Source organism: Callospermophilus lateralis, chromosome 10 (assembly GCF_048772815.1).
Source record: "Callospermophilus lateralis isolate mCalLat2 chromosome 10, mCalLat2.hap1, whole genome shotgun sequence".
Classification (NCBI taxonomy): Eukaryota; Metazoa; Chordata; class Mammalia; order Rodentia; family Sciuridae; genus Callospermophilus; species Callospermophilus lateralis.
In genome coordinates, this window is record NC_135314.1 from 61,247,018 (window position 1) to 61,269,806 (window position 22,789).

The 22,789-nt window shown below is 35.1% G+C and overlaps 1 pseudogene; it reads right to left on the reverse strand.

Annotated features, from left to right (window-relative positions):
• Nucleotides 1-8,890: 8,890 nt before the first annotated feature.
• Nucleotides 8,891-22,789, reverse strand: part of LOC143407838 (dnaJ homolog subfamily B member 6 pseudogene) — an 83,074-nt pseudogene continuing 69,175 nt past the window's right edge.

The window sequence follows — 22,789 nt, forward strand, 5'->3', positions numbered from 1 at the left end:
AAAATGTTGTAGATTAATTCACTTGCCAAGAAGAGAGGGAAAAGTGTATACCTTCATATATTTTTATACCCATCTGCAATCACAGTGAAGCCAAATATATTTGAGGCAAACAAATTAAGCCAAATAAGTCCATTTTCTCCTTCACTGTAATGGGAACCTAATAAATAAATGAGGTGCAGGTCTAGCAGTTAACAGAAGGAAAACAACAATGCTGATTGGAGAGAAGTGGAAACCATTTAAATTATACCACCAACAAATAATTAAGCATATTTCTTTTAGGAGACATCGACAGGACCCAGTTGATCTAAAGGGATATGTCCTACTGAGTCGAACAAGACACCTCTAACTAGGATACTAATGAATAGTGGCATTTACAACTTATAGAATCAAGTAAAGGAATATGAAAAGTATAATTTAGAAGTGTTAACAACCATAAGGGCAACCATAAAGTGATGTGGGTTTGGACCAGCTTACATTATATCCTGATTAAATCTGAGAAACTGTTGTAAGCCAATAAGATGAAATCTATTTAGTACAAATGTAAAATGGCTCAGTGATGGCAGAAATTAACAGATGCCCTCATTCAGAATGACAAAAATGGAGACAGACTCTGTAGGATGGTTGGATGCATGGATTAATGAAGCTGTTAATAAGATAACATTTTACTGAATATGTCATGGAGGAATATCTCCTGTAGCAGTTAATTTTTTAAATTTAGGCTAAAAAAGAAAACATTAGTTGACAAAACTCTAAAATGTCAAGAGGCTGCTCATCAGTCGTTTCTTAAAATCTCTTCTTGATAAAATAGGACATGGTATAGCATAATGAATAAAGAACTTACTCCTACTTAAGCACTCTTTGTGTTTAGAGGATAACCTTTCTTAATACAATATTTGCTTGGTATTACTAATGCGTCTAATTTTTCTTTAGATGGTTTCTCTTTTTGCTGCAACCTCTTGAACCTCCCATCTGTACTTCTGCGTCCATTTCCTATACCTACTTATTTTCTGAATTCCCCAAAATCAACCTCTTGTTTTCACATTTTGCTGAAATGTTTTCACTTGCAAGATGTTGAAAACATCTCTTCTGCCAATGCACTGGCTTTCCCCCAGGCTTTATTTTCCTTTGAACTTTAGCATTTGGCATCAGAGACCATCTGCTTCTAGTGTGAAAACTTTTTTCTTTGGGCTTCTGCACCTGGATCCTGGCCTTTCATTTTTCCTAGCTCTCACCCTTCCTTCCTGCTCTCTTTTTCAAGGGCCTCTTCTGTTCTTCCACATACTAACAATGAGGTTTATTAAATCAGTACGGTCAATTCTCTTTTCTCTATATGCTCAATCTATGGATATATTAACCACTCCTCACAGATCCAATTAGAATCTCTATCATTATCTAATTCTCCTATCTACATCTGCAGCTTTGACCTCTTATCTTGGTCTTCTCTCAGTTACTTAGTCCACAGTCTTAAAATGTATATTTATTTGCATTTCTATAGTAACTGCAAATTTTACGTTTGCTGAAAGGAGTATTCCATTTGTAATTATTTGCATGAATAGAAACATCATACTCCTCTGCTAGATTTTTGACACTTCCATTTTCCTTCTCCCATCTCATTTATTTCTATCTATCATTTCTATCTAATTCCTCCAGCTTATACCATTTTCCTTCAGGCCCAGTGTGATCCCTGTGCTCCAAACAGTTTGTACACAATGTCCAGTTAAACATGAAGGCTTTCATTGTGGCCTCCCTGCCTTCAGTGGGCCTAGCCCCCACCTGACCTGCACTCTGTTGCACTGATAATGTTCTTAACACATCATTTTCCTGATCAAGAACTTTCCATCCCTCCCAAGGCCCAAGGTGTCATATGACAGGCTCTTTGCCTATAGCTGTGTCCTTCACAGTCCATCCCATTTGACCTCCACAATTTAGTTTTTGCTCCCTTTCAACACACAGCCTACTTTGGTTGGGCCATCTTCACCTAGATTTCCACTTTTTGCCTTATTCCTGGTTATCTTTATATTTAAAACATCAATCCTTCAATTATAGACCAAAGTTTACTTTTAACTGTCTGGCAGCCTGTGAATTATACCCATAGTCTAACTCTTTTTGTTGGTTTTTTTAGGTGAATGATGCCAAGTTCCATAGACATTTCATTCTTTAATTTTTCAATTTCCTAAAAAGCACTACAAAATCATTGAGTTATTCAGAATTGCTATAATTTGTATGCCTAAAAACATGAGAACATTACCATAGTGTTGAGGACACTTATGCATTATTTTATTAAGAATGCTACCTCCTATGGAATGTGTTACCTTGCAAAGATCCTTTTTATCATGAAATAGAGGGTTAGAATGCTAGTAATAGTAAAGAAAGATTTGGTAGTGATGGCTGTAGGTATAACATCAAGCTTATTTCTCATGTTCTTCATTTACAGTTGCATAAATTTTTGCTTTTATTTCTAAATAAGTGTTAATTTAGCTCTATCGTGTTTAATTTAGCTTGTTGTGAGTGGATTCATTAATCCTACAGTATATAGTGATTCATATTAGTATCATTAAAATGCCGGCTTGTAATTACATAATTACTAGGCTTTTAGATATATATGGGCTGCAGTTAAAATAATGCATCCCCAACACCCCTATGCTTACCCAAATGCACAAAAAATTTTAAAATTTACCCATTGATACATTTTGATTCTCCCCTATGAAAGTCATAATAGGTGAGGAAAGTCCTTTGCCCTACCTAAAAATAATTTTAAAGCATTGATATAAAATAGCTAATTAAGTTTGGTTTGTTTAATAGCTTCTTTTGCCCTAAGGCTTGTTCACAGCTCTGTTATGAAGTGAATGTTTGGATCCAAAAAATTCTCCAGGCTCTTTCTTGCTCTACCTGTCATTTCAAATCTAATTTTTGCTAAAATTCTTAAATTTAATGAAGGTAATAGGGCATCCTAGCCAAAAGCAAAGGCTTTAACCTAAGCTACCACAACCTAAGTGCAAAGCTTAGATGTTTAGATGTTCCATTTTCTAGTGTGAAATTGAACACATTATTTAAGTTTTCTAAGCTTTGTATTCCTGTTGTCTAGGATGGGTTATTACATGTATGATCATTTGGAGAATACATGGGATTACACATGGAAGAAGAATGTCTTCACTAAACCTTAGGAACTGACATGCTTCAGGCCATCACTTTCCTATTGAGCATGTCATTGCCTGGTACTAAATGTTCCATTATCCTTTGTTCTTGAATTAGTTAGACTTATTTGGTTTATGTGTTCAGAAATCCAGTATAACAAATTTGAGAATGAATTATAAGTACACAGCAGTGCTTCACAAAGCAGGAAAATATCCTGTGTTCAAGGAAAAGTGGACCCAGTGATTTGATGGTTTTCAATTTTCTTTTCATATCTTTCACTTTTGCTCTGTTGTGGGTATCTCATGCACTGTTAATCTCTACAAGCTAACTTTCCCTATTTTGAGATTCACATTGAAAAATATTTCTGATAATATCTTATGATCTTTCTGGAACTTGGTTGCCTGGTCAACCCTGACAAAGAAAGATGTCATGTAAGTCAAATTCAAAATAACCAGCTGGATCAACTAGAGAAAGATTTGATTGTCTCAAGTTAAATTTTGTGCCTACTTTTAATCTATTATTTATAGCAGAGGAGAATCATATTATTTGGACAAAGCTGCTTCTGCTATAACAGTATATATGAGGCAAGTCTAGAAAAGGGAGTCATTAAGTCAGTCAGTGATCCAGTACTTGTCCTCTGTTGTCCTCTGTTGTCATCAACACTTGTCCAGTCTTAATTCTGAAGCCAAAATCATATCTGCTGTTATAGAAATAGAATATAGAAATTTTCAGAGGGAGAATGATTAGATTATGTGTGCTGTATCCTCATAAGGGAATCAATCCATTTAATGGATTAATAATTTAAATAGACTATTTGTGGTAACAGATTGGGAATGGCTGGAAGAAGTATGTCATCAGGGGTGTAGCCTTGGGCTGTATTTGTTCCTGGTTTCTCCCCTCTTTTTCTCCGCTTTCTAATTGCCATGAACTGGGAAGCTTTATTCCACCATGCCCTTCCATCATGATGTTTTACCTTGTGTCAGGCCCAGAGCAATGGTGTTAGCAGACTATGGATTGAACCTCTGAAACTGTTAGTTCAAAATGTGCTTTTTCCACACTAAGTTATTCTTCTCAGGTATTTTTGTCATGGTGACAGAAACCTGACCATGACAGCTACAAAAGCCTATAATTACCCAAGAAGGAAGATCACATATTTATTTCCCACCTCTCTAAATTCTATACATTTTTAAGATCCAGCTCACTTATAATCTCCTCCATTTACAATTTTTAAAATTATTTATCATACAATATCTTTTCAATAATCTCTGATTATAGAAGTAGATTAATAGAGTTCATACAAAGTACTACACTAATTTACTCTCATAATTTTAAGACTTTGGACTATTTTTATTGGATTGTCTGTCTTTTTCAAAATGGTATATAAGAAATGTTTCATATTTTCTACATATGAGTGTGATGATTTAAAGAAATGACCACAAAATTTATTGGTATTCTACTTCTCTTTAGGTCAGCTCTTTGTCTCTGCCTCTGAATCGGGGATAATTTATGATTTCTGGGAGAAATATAGTGTGTTAAAGTAATATGTGATCTCTGAGGCTCATGTTTGAATGAAGACATATCTTCCACTTTGGTGGAATATTTGTGATGAGGCATCCGGCTACCATGTAAGAACATTCTAACATCAGAGCATGCTATTGAGGGCATCTGTAAGCATGGAAGAGCTACAGTTATGCATTATATCATCCTAGCCCAGGAACCAGACCTGTGAGGGCAGAAATCTTTAGATGATTGCAGCTTCTACCCATCTAGCTACTCTCTGCCCTGAAGGCTTCTCAGTAGAGAAACCAGACACTCTCTTATAATTTTAAGACATCCCCAATATATCAATTCTAAATATCTGGCCAGCCAAATACTTGAATACCATACAATAAAATTGTCTTGTTTTGTTTTGTTTTCTTTCTTTCTTTCTTTCTTTCTTTCTTTCTTTCTTTCTTTCTTTCTTTCTTTCTTTCTTTTTGCCATTATATAATGGGGTAATTTGTTACACAGCAATTACAATTGCAACAGGGTCTTTGGTCAGTTGTATGAATTTTCTCATTTTGTAGTTTTCCTTTTTATTTTCTTAATAATGGCTTTTCATACAATGAAGTCCAGTTTTCAATCTTTATCTTCACGATTGATTCATGCTTTCAGTAGTTGTGTTTGATAAGTGCTTTCCAACCCCAAGGTCAAGAAGATATTTTCCTATGTTAACTTTTCATTTTATTTTATTTTTAATCCACAAGGCAATTGAAATTAACGTTTTATGTATGGTTTAAAGGTCAATATTTATTTCTTTTTACCTATAGGTATGCTATTGACAAAATGCCCTCTATCGAAGGGATGATATCTTCTCCTTTTGTGTTTAGGTTTTGTATCTGGATTATCTCTCCACTACTACAAGTCACTTATCTTTCTTTGCATAATACCATATCTTAGCTAATATCTTTATAACTCTCTATATATTCACATAGTTTTTTGTACTTTGTTTTTCTTCAAAAACCTATAGTTCTTAATTCTTTTGAGGCCTTTGTATTCCCATATGAAATTGTAAAGCAAATTTTCAATTTAAACACACAGACACACACACACACACACACACACACACACATAGATAGACATACACACATGCTGTGATTTTAATTGCAGTTGCATTGAATATATGGGGCAACTTTCAGAATATTTATATATTTAAAATATTAGGTTTTCAATCCAAACCACATTTTTTTCTTAATTTTGGTAGTTTTTATTTCTCTCAATAATGTTGTTGACTTTTCTGCATAGAAATACTCAATACCTTTGGAGAGGTATTCCTACATGTTCAATATTTCTCACTTTTTAGGAGATGTTTCATTTTGTATTTTATTAATTATGTGCTGTATTTTTGTTTTCTGTATATTTGATTATGTGTTGATCTTGTGCCTTGTAAGATGTGCTAAAGTCACATCTTTAAAATAATAGTTATCTTAATATACTTTTGAGTTTCTTCCTTACAATTACTTTGTCTGAAAATCATGATGTCTTTATTTTTTTCTCTTCTTACAAATTTTTTTGAAATCTATTATTATTTTTTTTGGCTGTGAGTATGATAAATGTTTGAGAGAAACTGAAAATGCTAAGTTCATTCTCATTCCAAAAAGTGAGATAGAGGGAAGAATTTCATTAAAAATCAAAATTTTTTTTAGGTACACCATTGTACTAAGTAACTTCCCTTGACTTCCCAGTTTGGGAAATGTTGTTTTTGAAATGTATCATGGGTTTTCCTCTCTATTTTGGCATGATTATGAGCAATTTTGCCTTCTTTTATTAATGTCATAAATTATAAAATCAGTTTTCAAAGGTTAAACCAATGCCATATTCCCCAAATAAAGGCAATTTTGTTGTGACTTTTTTTTTTTTTTAATTTTTATCTTTCTGGATTCTGTCTGCAATGTTTTTTTTTTTAATTTGTGTCTATGTTTATGAAACAAATTGGCCTATAATTTTTCTTTCTTGAAATAGCCTTGTCACATATCAGCTCTGGTAGCATACATATGCATATATATATATATATATATATATATATATATATATATATATATGAAACTTTTATATATAAAAACTATAATAAGCTTGATATGCATACATATATATGAAACTTTTATATATAAAAACTATAATAAGCTTTTTATGTATAACTTTATATATAGAAAGCCATATAAAATATGTATGTTTACATACTTATGTATAAAAGTGTATATATAAATACATGCAAACATACATATATAACTATGTGTATGTATAGGGAATATGATATCAGAGTTATTCCAGCTTTACTAAATACTTTGGAAACTTTCTTATTTATTATCAATAAACACATTTGGGCCTAGAGATTCTTTGAAGGAAAGATTTTGTTTCTGTATAGAACAAAATATAAGTGTATGTGAATTCTTTAGTATCACTAAATCAAATGTGTTGGAGTTTTCTAAATTTTGTGTTTTAGAAATTTATTTCCTTAAGCTCTACAACAGTACAAAAAAAAAAGAAAGGAATGCTCATAATACAGACAGAATATAAAAGGGTAAAAGTCTACTTCCTGTTTTACAAATTAGTTTTTCTTTTCTAAAGAAATAGTTACCCAGAGCAACAAGACACATTCAACTTTTCTAAGATTCCCTAGCCTGCATTTCCTTTGTAAGGCTATTCTCAGCTGAGAACCACACTTTGTGTTCTTCCACAGACATATGTATTTGATTTTTTATTTAGTGATTTACTTAGTTATTCTAAATTATCTTCTATAGTTACCTTTGTCCCTTTTCTTTCTCCAGGAAAGGTTCATTGTTGCTGCTGTTGTCATTGTTGTTGTTTTATTATTAACCAAAGTCTCAAATTTCATTCAAATTTCCTTAATTTTAATATTTTCCTATTGTCCTCTTTCTGTTTCAGAATTCCATCCAGTACATAACATGAAACTTATTGATTATGTCATCTTAGCCTCTTCTTGGATGGTTCTTGAACTTGTTTTTTTTTTTTTGATAACTTTTTCTGTTTTGAAAATTACAACTTAGATATTTTTCAGTATACCCCTCAAGTGAGATTTTTCTGATCTTTTCTCCATAATCAGGGTAGCATAGTATTTCCTAGGAGAAAGACCACACAAAATGTCACTCTTCATTACATCATATGAAAGGGATACATGGCAAATATCACTTATCACTGTTCATGTTTATCCTGATCTCCTTCATAAGGCAGTGTTTGTTTCTAAGATGTCTGCATGGTACAGTCATCCTCGGTCCCCTTCCATTAAGTACTTTTAGAAGAAAGTCATTACTCATAGTTCATATGTAAGGAAATGATGCTATACATATTTAGGGGAAAAATTATATAAATTGGAACTCTTCTACAGAAAAGATGTGTTTATTCTGTCTTATTTATTTATTTATTTATTCAACCACTTATTTGTATCAGTGTAACCATAGATGTTTATTTTATACTTTGGGTTAAAATATAATAACATTCTTACTTAGGTGTTGTTCAAATAGCATCAAATTTGTTTACTGGGAACTCTTTGACATATCAGCAACATTGCACATGTTTTAAAAACTTTTTTGCACCAAACACATTCACATTTCTTTTCTTTCTTTATTTTTATTTTTTGTTTAAGCAAATGACAAAGACCCAGTTTACCAGCTTTTTTAAACCTAAGCTTAACATTACATATTTAAACAATTGGTAAAACTTTACTAAGTTGCTTGCATTAATGCATGACTAGAAAACTTCCTTAAATTTATATTAAGCCAGAAATGTATTACCATTAATGCATTTATATTTTTCATTACTAAATACTAAAAAAAAGAACTGAAATTACTTCTATAGATAATTCTTCCTGGAAATGTTAGCTTCACAGCAGGCTGACACTACTCAATTCTCATGTCAAACACCATGGAAAGCAGATCCATGCTGGTGTTAGAATCTAATCTTGTCTTAACACTACCCAAAAGTCAAAGTTCACCTTGGATTATGTTTTAGAAAAAACCAAAGCACATACAGAGATTACCCCAATTTTAAAGATAAAAATGATCCTACTGTGTGGTGCCAACAATGAATTCAAAGGTCTATGGCAAATAGGGGCTCTGATGAGCTGTTTATAATTAGTTTAGCTTAGGTACATTTATACTGAAAGTGGGTTCAGTTGAAATCTTCAAAAGAATGTTCCTGTTAATCCTCAAATGGTGCTTGTTACAGTTTAACATTTCTGTTAAATGTGTGCATTGAATTACTTGCTTTCCAAGTAGAGAAGCGGTTCCTTACCATTCATCCTTAAGGATGTTAACAGGCCATCTTCTTCAAATTCTACTTTTTCTTGACCATTCTTGACAATTCTCTTCGTAGTGATTTTTCTGCCATTTACTACCTTAGTAGAAGTAAATATAGATTTGAACTTGTCCATCTCACTACCACCAAATGACAGGGTCGAGAGTAAAGTGAGGCCCCTGTAACACATTGACCCAAATGAAGTAAATTCTGTATCAAAGGCAGAAAAATTCGTCTCTCCTTGACAGAAATCCATTAAAAGCAGAGAAAAGCAAGTCCACACCTTGGTTTCTGCTTCCTAGGGGATCCTTTCAGTTCCCAAAAATGTCTCCAAATGGGTCTTCAAAGAAGTCAAACAAAATGGGTCCCTTTCACCAAAAGAATTCCCTGAAGGCCATCTGGGTTCCAGGATGTGAAGCCAAACTTAACAGGAAAATCAAAATGACTTCCATGTCCTCCTCCAACATTTAATCAATCCTTCCTTGCCATACTTGTCACAGATTTAGCATCTGATAACCCCTCATATGGCTCAGCTACTTGTTTGAATTTCTTCTCTCCTTCTTCTTTATTCTCAGTTTTTTAAAAAAGCTATTGTCATGTTCCTTTTATTTCCTATGGCATTTGAATAACAAATGCATAATTATTATAAATATGTTAATGAATACTTAATATATAAAGATGTAATTTGTGGCACCAATAACAAAATATTCTCAGGATTTTCATCTGGATAGTGCCAATGTTCAATATGACTTTTTTGGGGGTGGGAGAGTGGGCTGGGAATTGGACTAAGGAGCATTAGACCACTGAGCCACATCCCCAGCTCTATTTTGTATTTTATTTAGAGACAGGGTCTCATTGAATTGCTTAGCACCTTGAACTCTCAGCCTCTGGAGCCTCTGGCTTACAGGCATGTGCCACAACCCCTGGCTCAAAATGACTTTTTGATGTCCTGGGTGAGGCATGTCTCTGCACACCTAGAACATCATAGTAATGAGCCATGCTTTAACAGATTTTCGGAACAAGTCCTAGGACACAGAGTGATGCCAGCAGACTTGCAGGGTGGGTTGGCTGCTCCTGGTCCAGCAGGGCTGTGCTGGTGGCAGCTGCATAGCCTCCTCATAGTTTTTCTTGCTGTGCAGTTTTTATAGTTACTTTATATTCTGAGCACTTTCTTAATTTCTGGCACTGCCATATGTTCCAGGTTAATCTCAAATATTTTCTGCCCCAGTCCTAAAATCAGCTATTTCTCAAGGACTCTTCATTTCTTTTGTTGAAGAATTGGTATTAGAAAAACAAAATTCAGGCAGTAAGTATGCCCTATTATATAATTTTGATAAATTATGTGTTCTTAGGAATTTTCTTTTTTTTTTTTTTATTGGTTGTTCAAAACCCTACAAAGCTCTTGACATATCATATTTCATGCATTAGCATACATTAGCTTCAAGTGAGTTATGAACTCCCTTTTTTACCCCAAGTACAGATTGCAGAATCACATGGGTTACACATCCACATTTTTACATAATACCATACTAGTAACTGTTGTATTCTGCTACCTTTCCTGTCCTCTACTATCCCCCCTCCCCTCCCCTCCCATCTTCTCTCTCTACCCCCTCTACTGTAATTCATTTCTCACCTTGTTTATTTTCCCATTCCACTTACAACCTCTTATATGTAATTTAGTATAACAATGAGGGTCTCCCTCCGTTTCCATGCAATTCCCCTTTTCTCTCCCTTTCCCTCCCACCTCATGTCTCTGTTTAAAGTTAATCTTTTCTTCCTGCTCTTCCTCCCTGCTTTATTCTTAGTTGCTCTCATTATATCAAAGATGACATTTGGTATTTGTTTTTTAGGGATTGGCTAGCTTCACTAAGCATAATCTGCTCTAGTGCCATCCATTTCCCTGCAAATTCCAAGATTTTGTCATTTTTTAGTGCTGCGTAATACTCCATGGTGTATAGATGCCACATTTTTTTAATCCATTCATCCATTGAAGGGCATCTGGGTTGGTTCCACAATCTAGCTATTGTAAATTGTGCTGCTATGAACATCGATGTGGCAGTATCCCTGTAATACGCTCTTTTAAGGTCTTCAGGGAATAGTCCGAGAAGGGCAATAGCTGGGTCAAATGGTGGTTCCATTCCCAGCTTTCCCAGGAATCTCCATACTGCTTTCCAAATTGGCCGCACCAATTTGCAGCCCCACCAGCAATGTACAAGAGAACCCTTTTCCCCACATCCTCGCCAGCACTTGTTGTTGTTTGATTTCATAATGGCTGCCAATCTTACTGGAGTGAGATGGTATCTTAGGGTGGTTTTGATTTGCATTTCTCTGACTGCTAGAGATGATGAGCATTTTTTCATGTACTTGTTGATTGATTGTATGTCCTCCTCTGAGAAGTTTCTGTTCAGGTCCTTGGCCCATTTGTTGATTGGGTTATTTGTTATCTTATTGTCTAATTTTTTGAGTTCTTTGTATATTCTGGATATTAGGGCTCTATCTGATGTGTGAGGAGTAAATATTTGTTCCCATGATGTAGGCTCCCTATTTACTTCTCTTATTGTTTCTCTTGCTGTGAAAAAACTTTTTAGTTTGAGTAAGTCCCATTTGTTGATTCTTGCTATTAACTCTTGTGCTATGGGTGTCCTATTAAGGAATTTGGAGCCCGACCCCACTATATGTAGATCGTAGCCAACTCTTTCTTCTATCAGACACAGAGCCTCTGATTTGATATCAAGGTCTTTGATCCATTTTGAGTTAACTTTTGTGCATGGTGAGAGGAGGGGGTTCAGTTTCATTTTGTTGCATATGGATTTCCAGTTTTCCCAACACCATTTGTTGAAGATGCTATCCTTCCTCCATTGCATGTTTTTAGCCCCTTTATCAAATATAAGATAGTTGTAACTTTGTGGATTGGTCTCTGTGTCCTCTATTCTGTACCATTGGTCCACCCGCCTGTTTTGGTACCAGTACCATGCTGTCTTTGTTACTATTGCTCTGTAATATAGTTTGAAATCTGGTATCGCTATACCGCCTGATTCGCACTTCCTGCTTAGAATTGCTTTTGCTATTCTGGGTCTTTTATTTTTCCATATGAATTTCATGATTGCTTTATCTATTTCTACAAGCAATGCCTTTGGGATTTTGATTGGCATTGCATTAAACCTATATAGAACTTTTGGTAATATCGCCATTTTGATGATGTTAGTTCTGCCTATCCATGAACAGGGTACATTTTTCCATCTTCTAAGATCTTCTTCTACTTCTCTCTTTAGGGTTCTGTAGTTTTCATTGTATAAATCTTTCACCTCTTTTGTTAGGTTGATTCCCAAGTATTTTATTTTTTTTGAGGATATTGTGAATGGAGTGGTTTTCCTCATTTCCATTTCAGAAGTTTTGTTGCTGATATACAGGAATGCCTTTGATTTATGCGTGTTGATTTTATATCCTGCTACTTTGCTGAATTCATTTATTAGTTCTAGTAGTTTTTTTGTAGACCCTTTTGGGTCTTCTAGGTATAAAATCATGTCATCCGCAAATAATGATAATTTCAGTTCTTCTTTTCCAATTTTTATGCCTTTAATTTCTTTTGTCTGTCTAATTGCTCTGGCCAGTGTTTCGAGAACTATATTGAATAGAAGTGGTGATAGAGGGCATCCCTGTCTTGTTCCAGATTTTAGAGGGAATGCCTTCAATTTTTCTCCATTCAGAATGATGCTAGCCTGAGGCTTAGCATAGATAGCTTTTACAATGTCAAGGTAATTTCCTGTTATCCCTAGTTTTTCTAATGTTTTGAACATAAAGGGATGCTGTATTTTGTCGAATGCTTTTTCTGTGTCTATCGAGATGATCTTATGGTTCTTATCTTTAAGTCTATTGATGTGGTGAATAACATTTATTGATTTCCGTATATTGAACCATCCTTGCATCCCAGGGATGAATCCTACTTGATCATGGTGCACAATTTTTTTGATGTGCCTTTGTATCCGATTCGCCAGAATTTTATTGAGGATTTTTGCATCTAGGTTCATCAGGGATATTGGTCTGTAGTTTTCTTTCTTTGAGGTGTCTTTGTCTGGTTTCGGAATCAATGTGATGTTGGCCTCATAGAATGAATTTGGAAGAGCTCCCTCTTTTTCTATTTCCTGAAATAACTTGAAAAGTATTGGTATTAATTCTTCTTTAAAAGTTTTGTAAAACTCCGCTGTATACCCATCCGGTCCTGGGCTTTTCTTGGTGGGTAGTCTCTTGATTGCTTCTTCAATTTCCTCCATTGATATTGGTCTGTTCAAATTGTGTGTATCCTCCTGACTCAGTCTGGGCAAATCATATGTCTTAAGAAATTTATCGATGTCTTCACTATCTTCTATTTTATTGGAATATAGGTTTTCAAAATAATTTCTAATTGTCTTCTGTATTTCTGTAGCATCTGTTGTGATATTGCCTTTTTCATCCCGTATGTTAGTAATTTGAGTTCTCTCTCTTCTTCTCTTCGTTAGCATGGCTAAGGGTCTGTCAATCTTGTTTATTTTTTCGAAGAACCAACTTTTAGTTTTGTTGATTTTTTCAATAGTTTCTTTTGTTTCAATTTCGTTGATTTCCGCTCTGATTTTAATTATTTCTTGCCTTCTGTTGCATTTGCTGTTGTTTTGTTCTTCCTTTTCCAGGGCTTTGAGATGAAGTGTGAGCTCATTTATTTGTTGGTTTTTCTTTTTTTTGAGGAATGACCTCCAGGCAATGAATTTCCCTCTTAAAACTGCTTTCATTGTGTCCCATAGATTTCGATAAGTTGTGTCTGTATTTTCATTTATCTCTAAGAATTTTTTGATTTCCTCCTTTATGTCTTCTGTAACCCATTGATCATTCAGTAACATATTGTTCATTTTCCATGTGATATAGGATTTTCCCATCCTTCTTTTATCATTGATTTCCAGTTTCATTCCATTATGATCAGATAAAATGCATGGTATTATCTCCACCCCTTTATATTTACTGAGGTTTGCCCTATGGCATAATATATGGTCTATTTTTGAGAAGGATCCATGTGCTGCTGAGAAAAAAGTATATCCACTTGATGATGGTTGATATATTCTATATACGTCAGTTAAGTCTAGGTTATTGATTGTGTTATTTAGATCTATAGTTTCTTTATTCAACTTTTGTTTGGAGGATCTTTCCAATGGTGAGAGAGGTGTGTTGAAGTCACCCATAATTATTGTATTGTGGTCTATTTGATTCTTGAACTTGAGGAGAATTTGTTTTATGTACGTCGCAGCACCATTATTTGGTGCATAAATATTGATAATTGTTATGTCTTGTTGGTGAATGGTTCCTTTTAACAGTATATAATGGCCTTCCTTATCCCTTTGGATTAACTTAGTCTTGAAGTCGATTTTGTTCGATATGAGGATGGCCACACCTGCTTGTTTGCGAGGACCGTGTGCATGGTATATTTTTTCCCAACCTTTTACCTTCAGCCTGTGTATGTCTTTTCCTGTCAGATGTGTCTCCTGGAGGCAGCATATTGTTGGATTTGTTTTTTTAATCCATGTTACCAGTCTATGTCGCTTTATTGGAGAGTTTAAACCATTAATGTTTAGAGTTACTATTGCTATATGGTTTGTACTTCCATCCATGTTTGATTATTTGTCTCTCTCTCTTTTTTTTTTTTTTAATTTAGTTTATTTCTCCATGATTAGCTTTCCCCCCTCCGTCAGTCTTTACTGGGGCACTTCCCACTGTTGGCTTTGGTTATTGTTTCTCATTTCTTCCTCGTGTAGTGTTTTGCTCAAGATATTCTGCAATGCTGGTTTTCTGGCTGCAAATTCTTTTAGCTTTTGTTTATCATGAAAGATTTTTATTTCATTGTTGTACCTGAAGCTTAATTTTGCTGGATACAGAATTCTTGGTTGGCATCCATTGTCTTTCAGTGTTTGAAATACGTTTTTCCAGCATCTTCTCGCTTTCAGTGTCTGAGATGAAAAATCCGCTGTTAACCTTATTGGTTTACCCCTGAATGTAATCTGCCTCCTTTCTCTTGTAGCTTTTAATATTTTCTCTTTGTTCTGTATATTGGATATCTTCATAACAATGTGTCTTGGCGTTGGTCTACTTTGATTTTGTATGCTCGGTGTTCTGTATGCATCTACAATTTGTATATCTGTTTCCTTTTTTATTTCTGGAAAGTTTTCTGTAATTATTTCAAATAGTAGATTACACATTCCCTTGGTTTGAATCTCTGTGCCTTCCTCTATCCCGATCACTCTTAAATTTGGTTTTTTAATGTTATCACCTATCTCTTGGATGCTTCTCTCGTGATTTTTAACCAGCCTATCAAAGTTGGCTAGTCTCTTTTCAAGATGATATATTTTGTCTTCATTATCTGACGTTCTGGCTTCTACTTGCTCCACTCTGTTAGTGATACTCTCATTTGAGTTTTTAATTTGGTTTATAAGTTCCTTCATTTCTAAGATTATTGTCTGATTCTTTTTTATAATCTCTATCTCCTGATAAAGATGCTTAACTTCTTCTTTTATCTGTTTTTGTAATTCGTTCTCAATGTGTTCTTTTGCTGCTTGAATTTGCTGTCTCGTATCCTCTTTAAGGTTCCATTCCATCTGTCTAAGGTATTCCTTGAGGTCTTTATATGACCATTTTTCTGATGAATCTATATTCTCCTGGATATTTAGGCCTTCCTGCATTGTTTGTACTCCTTTCCTTCCTTGCTTTTTCATATTGCTTCTTGTTCTGTTTGACTACTGAGTTGTTGATTACTCCTATAAATTTATTTGCTGCTTGGGAGGAAAGGTATTATAGGGGGAGGGAATAAGTCACCAAAGAGAATGAGAGTAAGCAGGCAGAATTCAAGGAAGGGGGAATATGAGAATTGAAAATAAATGCAAAGACAGAAGAAAAGAAGAGAGAGAGAAAGGAAACAGAAAATTAAAAAGAATTAAAAAGAAATCATAATTGCAATAATAAAAATGAAAATTAGTATTAAAAAATAAGATAAAATGAATTTAAAAAAAATTGGGGAAAACAACAACAAAAACAAAACAAAACCAATAAAAAAAAAAAATTTTAATACATGCGGTCTTTTAGACTCATCAATTCAGATTGTTAACTACAATTCTGGTATGAGAGAGATCATCCATAGTGTGAATAAAACAGGAGACCAGAGAAAAGAAACAAAAAAAAAAAAAAAAATACATGCAGTCTTAGAGTTCGATTCCCTATTCTTCCAGTAGGTGGAGCTGTGCCCACCAGGCCACGCTTCTCCTCTCAGTAGGCGGGAGCCAATTGCTGTGCAGCAGCTCTTCCTCCTGGACTGGGCGGGTCTCTAATCCTGAGTGCACCGGTGATGCTCATCACAATATTGGCTACACACCAAGTCTGCTGTTCCTGTGAGCCCTGTTTTCAAGAACGCCTGGGCACATTCTCCCTGTTTGCCATTCCCTTGGACCCTAAGTTTGTAGAGCTTGGGGCTGAGAACCCCCAGCGAATTTGCTTGCCCTCTGGTAGCCACGCCCCTGGAAGCTGGTGCAAGAGACCTCAGTTGTCAGCACTGGTGATAGCGGTAGCCGGAATTCCGCGCCGCGGGTCCCGCGCCACTCCTGATTCCCCGTGCAAGAGCCGGGCGGGCGGGGCTTTTAGCAGCGCCCCGCAGGCGGGGACTGTCCACACGAGCGCGGGGTTGGGGGTTGGGGTGGTTGTTTCCAGTGCCGAACCGCCAAAGGCGGCTCACAGAGCTGGGAAGGCAGGACCCAGCCTTCCGTATGCTCGCTGCAATGTGTGAGCAGCGGTTTTTCGGCTGGGGCGGCGGGACTGCGCCCCAGTAGGAGCTGTTTACACGAGCGCGGCGGGGCAGGGGTGGGGGGTGGGGGCCGTTGTTCACAGCGCCGAGCCGGCGGGGGGGAGGGGGTGATCGGAGGGGGTGGTCGTTTGCAGCGCCGAGCCGCCTCTGCGCTAGGCCGGCTGGGGCCCAAGCAGGCTGTGGCCGTTTGTAAGTACGCTGCAAAGTGTGGGCAACAGCGGGAGTTCGGCGTTGGCCGTGAGTTCCTGCTGAGTTTCACTCGCTGAGATTCACTCGTCTGGGACAAAGTGACCCCTCTAATAGACTTACTAGTTCCCGGCAGGTCTCCTTTCTGCGGAATTTTGCTAGAAGTCCCTCAGCAGGCCGTATGCAGGTGAATTAATGGTCCTCTCTGCTCCCGTTCCTGCGGAGGCATTGAAAGTGCTGCCTCCTTGCCGGCAGCCATGTTGGGTCCTAGGAATTTTCATTTGTTCATATAAAACCAAATTATCAGAACAGATTTCTTTGTAATATATTCAGATCATCACCTCCACATCTCTGTGATCTGTAGTGATGTCACTTTTAACATTTGATATTGGTTGTTTATACATTTCCTTTTTCCTTAAGCATCTTTGCTAAGGGTACATAAATGTTATTATTATTTTCAAAGAAATAACCTTGTCTGCTGAACCCTATTATATATCTTTATTTTAGAAAATTTTAAAATACTCTTTTGGGTTTTTTTAAATTTTTATTTAATTATTTTTCCCATTTCTTTAAATTTAATTTACTATTAATTTTACATATTTTTTGAGATGGGTAGATTACTAATAATTAGTTTTTCTATTTTAATGAGTGGACTTAGATTTGTTTGTGACTCTCTAAGCAGAACATGAGCTGCATTTCACAAACTATGATATGTCATACTTTTTATTATTTAGTTCAAATTGTTCTTAAATTGCTTTGTAATGTTTCTTTGATTCGTGGGTTATTTAAAAATACATTGATGAACATCCTAATATATTGAGATTTTCCAGTCATCTTGTTGATTTCTACTTTATAGTTAAGAGATAATATTCTCTATATGTAGAATACAAATACATTGTTTTGTATCTCATTGTTGAAATGTGTTTATATGCTTATAGTGACTCACATAAAACTATCATTTCAATATAGAGGTTGACTAACCACTTCTAAATAGGAACAAAAGCTAATATTAAGTGAGCAATTACAAATGGCAGGGATTTTATTTGTGGTATATGCTATTTTAGAAATTCTAATGACTATTGAAATAGTTGAGAGTATTCCTATCTATAGATAAGGAAAGTAAAATATAGAGGCTGTCTTTCTTATACAAAGTAGTACTATTAAGTAGCAGACATGGGATTTTAACTTGGGCTTCTCTGTTTCCAAAACTTTTAGTCTTTGGATTATACTGTGTCTAGATTGAGAAGGAGAAAGGAAAATCCATGATACAATTTACCTGGAAAATAATTCATGTAACAACCAAAAAAAAAAAAATCTTTCAAAAATCTACTGACCTGACCTATTTTACTTTTTCTCTCTTTTGTTTCTTTGCTCTTCTAATCATAAAAGTTATAAAATACAAAATTAAGGGTGAAGATAAACTTGTCAGATGGTCTTGTATCATCAATTTAACATTTAGGGTGATGTGTGAATGTCAATAATATAAAAGGTGGTTATAATTTATTTACTAAGAAAGATGTGTACATGCAACTTCTAAATTATATTTTTCAATATTGTATCCTACACTATTTACCCCAAATGATCTCAATTTAGTTATTCAGTTTTAAACAGGACATATCCTCAAGCACAGGGTTATAAAGGAAAGCCATACTTTCAATGCTGTTGGTTTTCAGAGAGGCATGACTACTACAGCCTGCCCTTTCCTAAAACAGAGAAAGAAAAGCAGCTGGAAAAGAGGTGAAGTGTAGAAGCAAGTAACAAATGCAAGGTTAAAGTGAAAGAAAGGAGGAATAATCAGTGTAACAGAAAAGAAAATGAATGTTAAGAAAGGAGACAAAATAAAAGAGAAAGTTCTGGACTTCATTGAGCCAATATCTTCCCTTAATCCTCCACATCCTCTTTTTCTTTGCTCTCTCTGTGTTATCAAAAGATACTCTTACAAATACAAAACTGTCCTCTCTGTTCTATGAATCAGTTCTAATGGTTTTACCTCTTCCCTTCTTGGAGTTTACAAGGCTGATGGCCTGTTCTAAGTATTCCTACATTTTATATAGATAACAGTTTAAATGTAATTCATAGGTAAGTCCAAGGTATATCATTACCTAGTGATATCTGAAGTGCTGTTAGTGGTGTTAGGGAAAAAGAAAAAAGAAAAAAAATGATAAGAGGAACAAAAGAAAGAAGGTGGAAAGGCATATTAGTATCACTGAGATGAAGTTTGGAGGTGAGAAAAGCATTGAGGCTGAGTACATTTTCAGGAAAACAAAAGAAACAAGTTAGCTTAAAATAAGAAGTCTATTTTGTCCAAGGTAATGCAAGTCATTGCCTCCCTGCGGGAGGGAGGTGATCTGGAAAGGAAAAAAATAAATGGATGAGATGGTGAGTGAGAGTTCTCTGGAAGATGGGCAGGAGGGAGCTCAAGTTCTGAGGCAACAAAAGAGGGGGAATGGGAAAAAAAAAATTCTTTCTAAATTCTGAATGACCAATAAATACTACTTAAGCCTATGATTTTCTGAATAATAGCTAAATTCGAGGGAAAATGCATAGGAAAGTAGAAGAATTTTCCTTCCTCTTCAGGTTATTTCCTGCTTTGTTTTCAATCTACTGATCTTTCACTTGAAGAACTTGTAGCAAATGGTCTTTTTTGAAAACACACAGTATGTGAAAATATGCAGTGGTTGAAAAGGAGGGAAGGGAACATGCATGCTTTATTTGTGCCCCTGAGGTGTTCAAAAGCAATTTCTTTATTCAACGATAAGACCACAAGAACAATTTATGACTTTAAAAAGTCAAACAGCTGGAAGAGACAGCATGAATGTGCTGACACATCCTGAGTTCCTAATTAATGAGTGATTCAGGTATTTCAGGAATAAAAGATGGCGTTTCAAATTGTTGTTTTAAGGGAAATTATTTTTAATAGAAACATGAAATTTCAGCAGTACAATATATAAATGATCTCTTGACATTTTATTTCTGAGTACTTATGGCTTCACCCTTTATTTCCATACACTAAATCAATAATCCGGCAGATGGGACTTTTGTCCTTTGTGTTGTTTCTGCTTTGGGATGGAGGGCTGTGGGGTGTGTGTTTGTGTGTGTGTGTGTGTGTGTGTGTGTGTTTGTACACGTGTGTGTGCGCGTGCATTTGAACACCCTGATCCAACTCGGGTTTGGAAGAGAGCTGTAACTGTGACATTTTCATTTTCTCATTTTGCAAACCTGTCCTTATGCAGGCAAAAGGCTGATGGCTTTTATGCTATTATTGCTTTCAATTAATTAGAAAAATCCCCCCCTTTGTCCCTTGCAATGTTTCTCACTCCTATTCCCTGGAGATTAATGGGTGCAGATCAGCAAACACAGATGATTCTGCAGCAGGGATGCCAGATTCATTTTCAGGATTCCATTCTGAGCCAGCATATTGGTTCTACCTGCTGCTTGGTGCTACAATCATTATTGAATTTAGCAGATGGAGGGGGAGAGTTTTCAACTTGGGGACACAGATGGAGAACAGACTTCAGAGAGATTATTCTAGAGTTTAGCAAAAGGTTGTGTCAATTCAAAACATATCCTTAGAACTAGAGAGATTAAATCCCTATACCCAGATACAGAGACAATATACGTAATTAAGAGCACCAGACTATTCAACAAACATGGTCTGACCAATGGTTTCAGTTTATCCACCAAGAATTAATGAGACCTGACAAACTAAAAGTTAGCTTAAAAAAAAAAAAAAATCTTTGTAAGTTTCCCTTTAAATCTCCTCTAAGCAGTAACAATACGAATAAGAAAATGGATGTGTATTTTTATAACTAATGGAGAAGTAAAGGGAAAAGGTATTGGATACTTCATAAAGGCCTCATAGATTGGTATTACATTCGGGAGTTTAACACTATGTATAGTATGGCCAAAGTCCACCACATTCAGGAACTTGGTCCTCCAGGAGATGACTCATACTAATCAGATTCCCAAGAGAATGATCTATAAATCCAAGTGCCAGTTTACTAATTTTCTTTGATAAATGCAGCTGTGTCATAAGAATAGAAATACTCAGATACTCAAATATATCTCTGTATGGAGACCAGTGTGGGAAACAAATTATAATCAGGTTATAAAAAAAATTCAAGGGCTTTGCTACACAGCAAAATGATTTTGTACCATGGAAGCAACTCTTGAAAATTTGTTGAGTGAATTTCTCCAATAGATATAGGCTGGCAAATGGAACAGGACTATTAAAATTCCTTGTCACTGGGTTTTACAGCAGTTCTATGAGTAGCTGATTTCAGAGTCAGATCATCCAGGTTTAAGTTCAACTCTGCCATTTTACTAGCTATGTGACCTCAGACAAATTATTCAATCCATCTGTGACTCACTCATAGATATCTCATTTATAAATTGAGAATAGTAATACTGCCTACATCATAGTACAATTATGAATATTAAGTGAAATTAATATTTGAGAAAAGCTAGAATTAAGCCTATATATAAGCACTCTGTAATATATGATGTGTATTTCACACAGAACTACTTGTCATTATAAACAATAAGTGATTTTTTCATAAAAAAACTAACTTTACTTTTAATACTAAAGGTAATTTTAATTCAGCACAAAAATAGGTATCTATTTATATATATAGTATAATATAGATATTATATATGATATATATACACACACATAACTTTACTATTTGTGTGTGTACATGTATGTTCTAAAATTATTGTCTGGACTCAATGTTCAAATTGTTTGCTCATCACTTTGGAGATCTCTTCAGACCAGTTTTCACATTTCCATATGAGAACATGAGCTTGGATATTTATGCCACTGGGTTGTTTTGAAGATTTAATGAGTAATGCAATTGAAACTTTAGAAAACTGTGTGGCACATGTTAGATGTCCAATAAATATCCGTTATTATTGTTATTCTCTCCCTGCAGTATACTTAAAAATAATGTACCAGGTTATTTCTCTCAGCTCTAAATTTTCAGAATGCCCTCATCAATTCCATCTAGTTCTTGTGTTCTTTCATTAGATATTTTGTAAATTTGTAACATACATGGATTTCAGGTTTTCTTCTCTTTTACTCCTTGTGCATATGTTTTAATTTATAGAGCTAATGTCAACACTTTTAAAGAACTAACATTGGTACAGTGGCATGTACATCTGCATCCTGTGTTAGTTTGTACATTCATCATCTCATGTCATTAGCACACATCTCTGTGATATAGAAACTGCCTTATACATACTTAACTGATAAAAAATTTGTGACTTGAAAAGGATATATAATTTAACCAAACCCCATCAGTTAGAATTCAAGAGCAGGACTTTTAGACCTGCTGGTCTTTGTTTTTCCCAACCACACCGTGGCAGGCAATTTCACAGGATTCCCATATACTGAGGATAATAACACAAAATTAAAACTTCAAAAAGTAGAACGCAAGACCTGGGCAATGGATATGAATCAAGGATTGCAGAAATAATTCATCCCATTAAAGCAAAGTGAGGCTCCATTTAAGTATCAAGTCTATATTGAAAATCATTCTTAATTCCAGTTATATTCCTTCTAGCATGATAAATGCTGTAATCTAAGATGTAAATTAGCACAGATTATCAAAATATTGCCAATTCGATACTGACAATAGACCTACCTATCTTTATAAACAAAAATAAATAAAAATGATTTTTCATAAAAGAACTGATTTTATTTTTAGTTCTAAAGGTAATTTTAATTCAATTCAAAGAATAAAGGTATCTTCCATTATTGCAGATTCTAAATTAGTTGAGTCTTCATTTCCATTCACTATAATTCCATCCAATTGCCTTTGTTTCAATTCTATTTGAGTCAATTCAAGTCAATATGTATTTATGGAG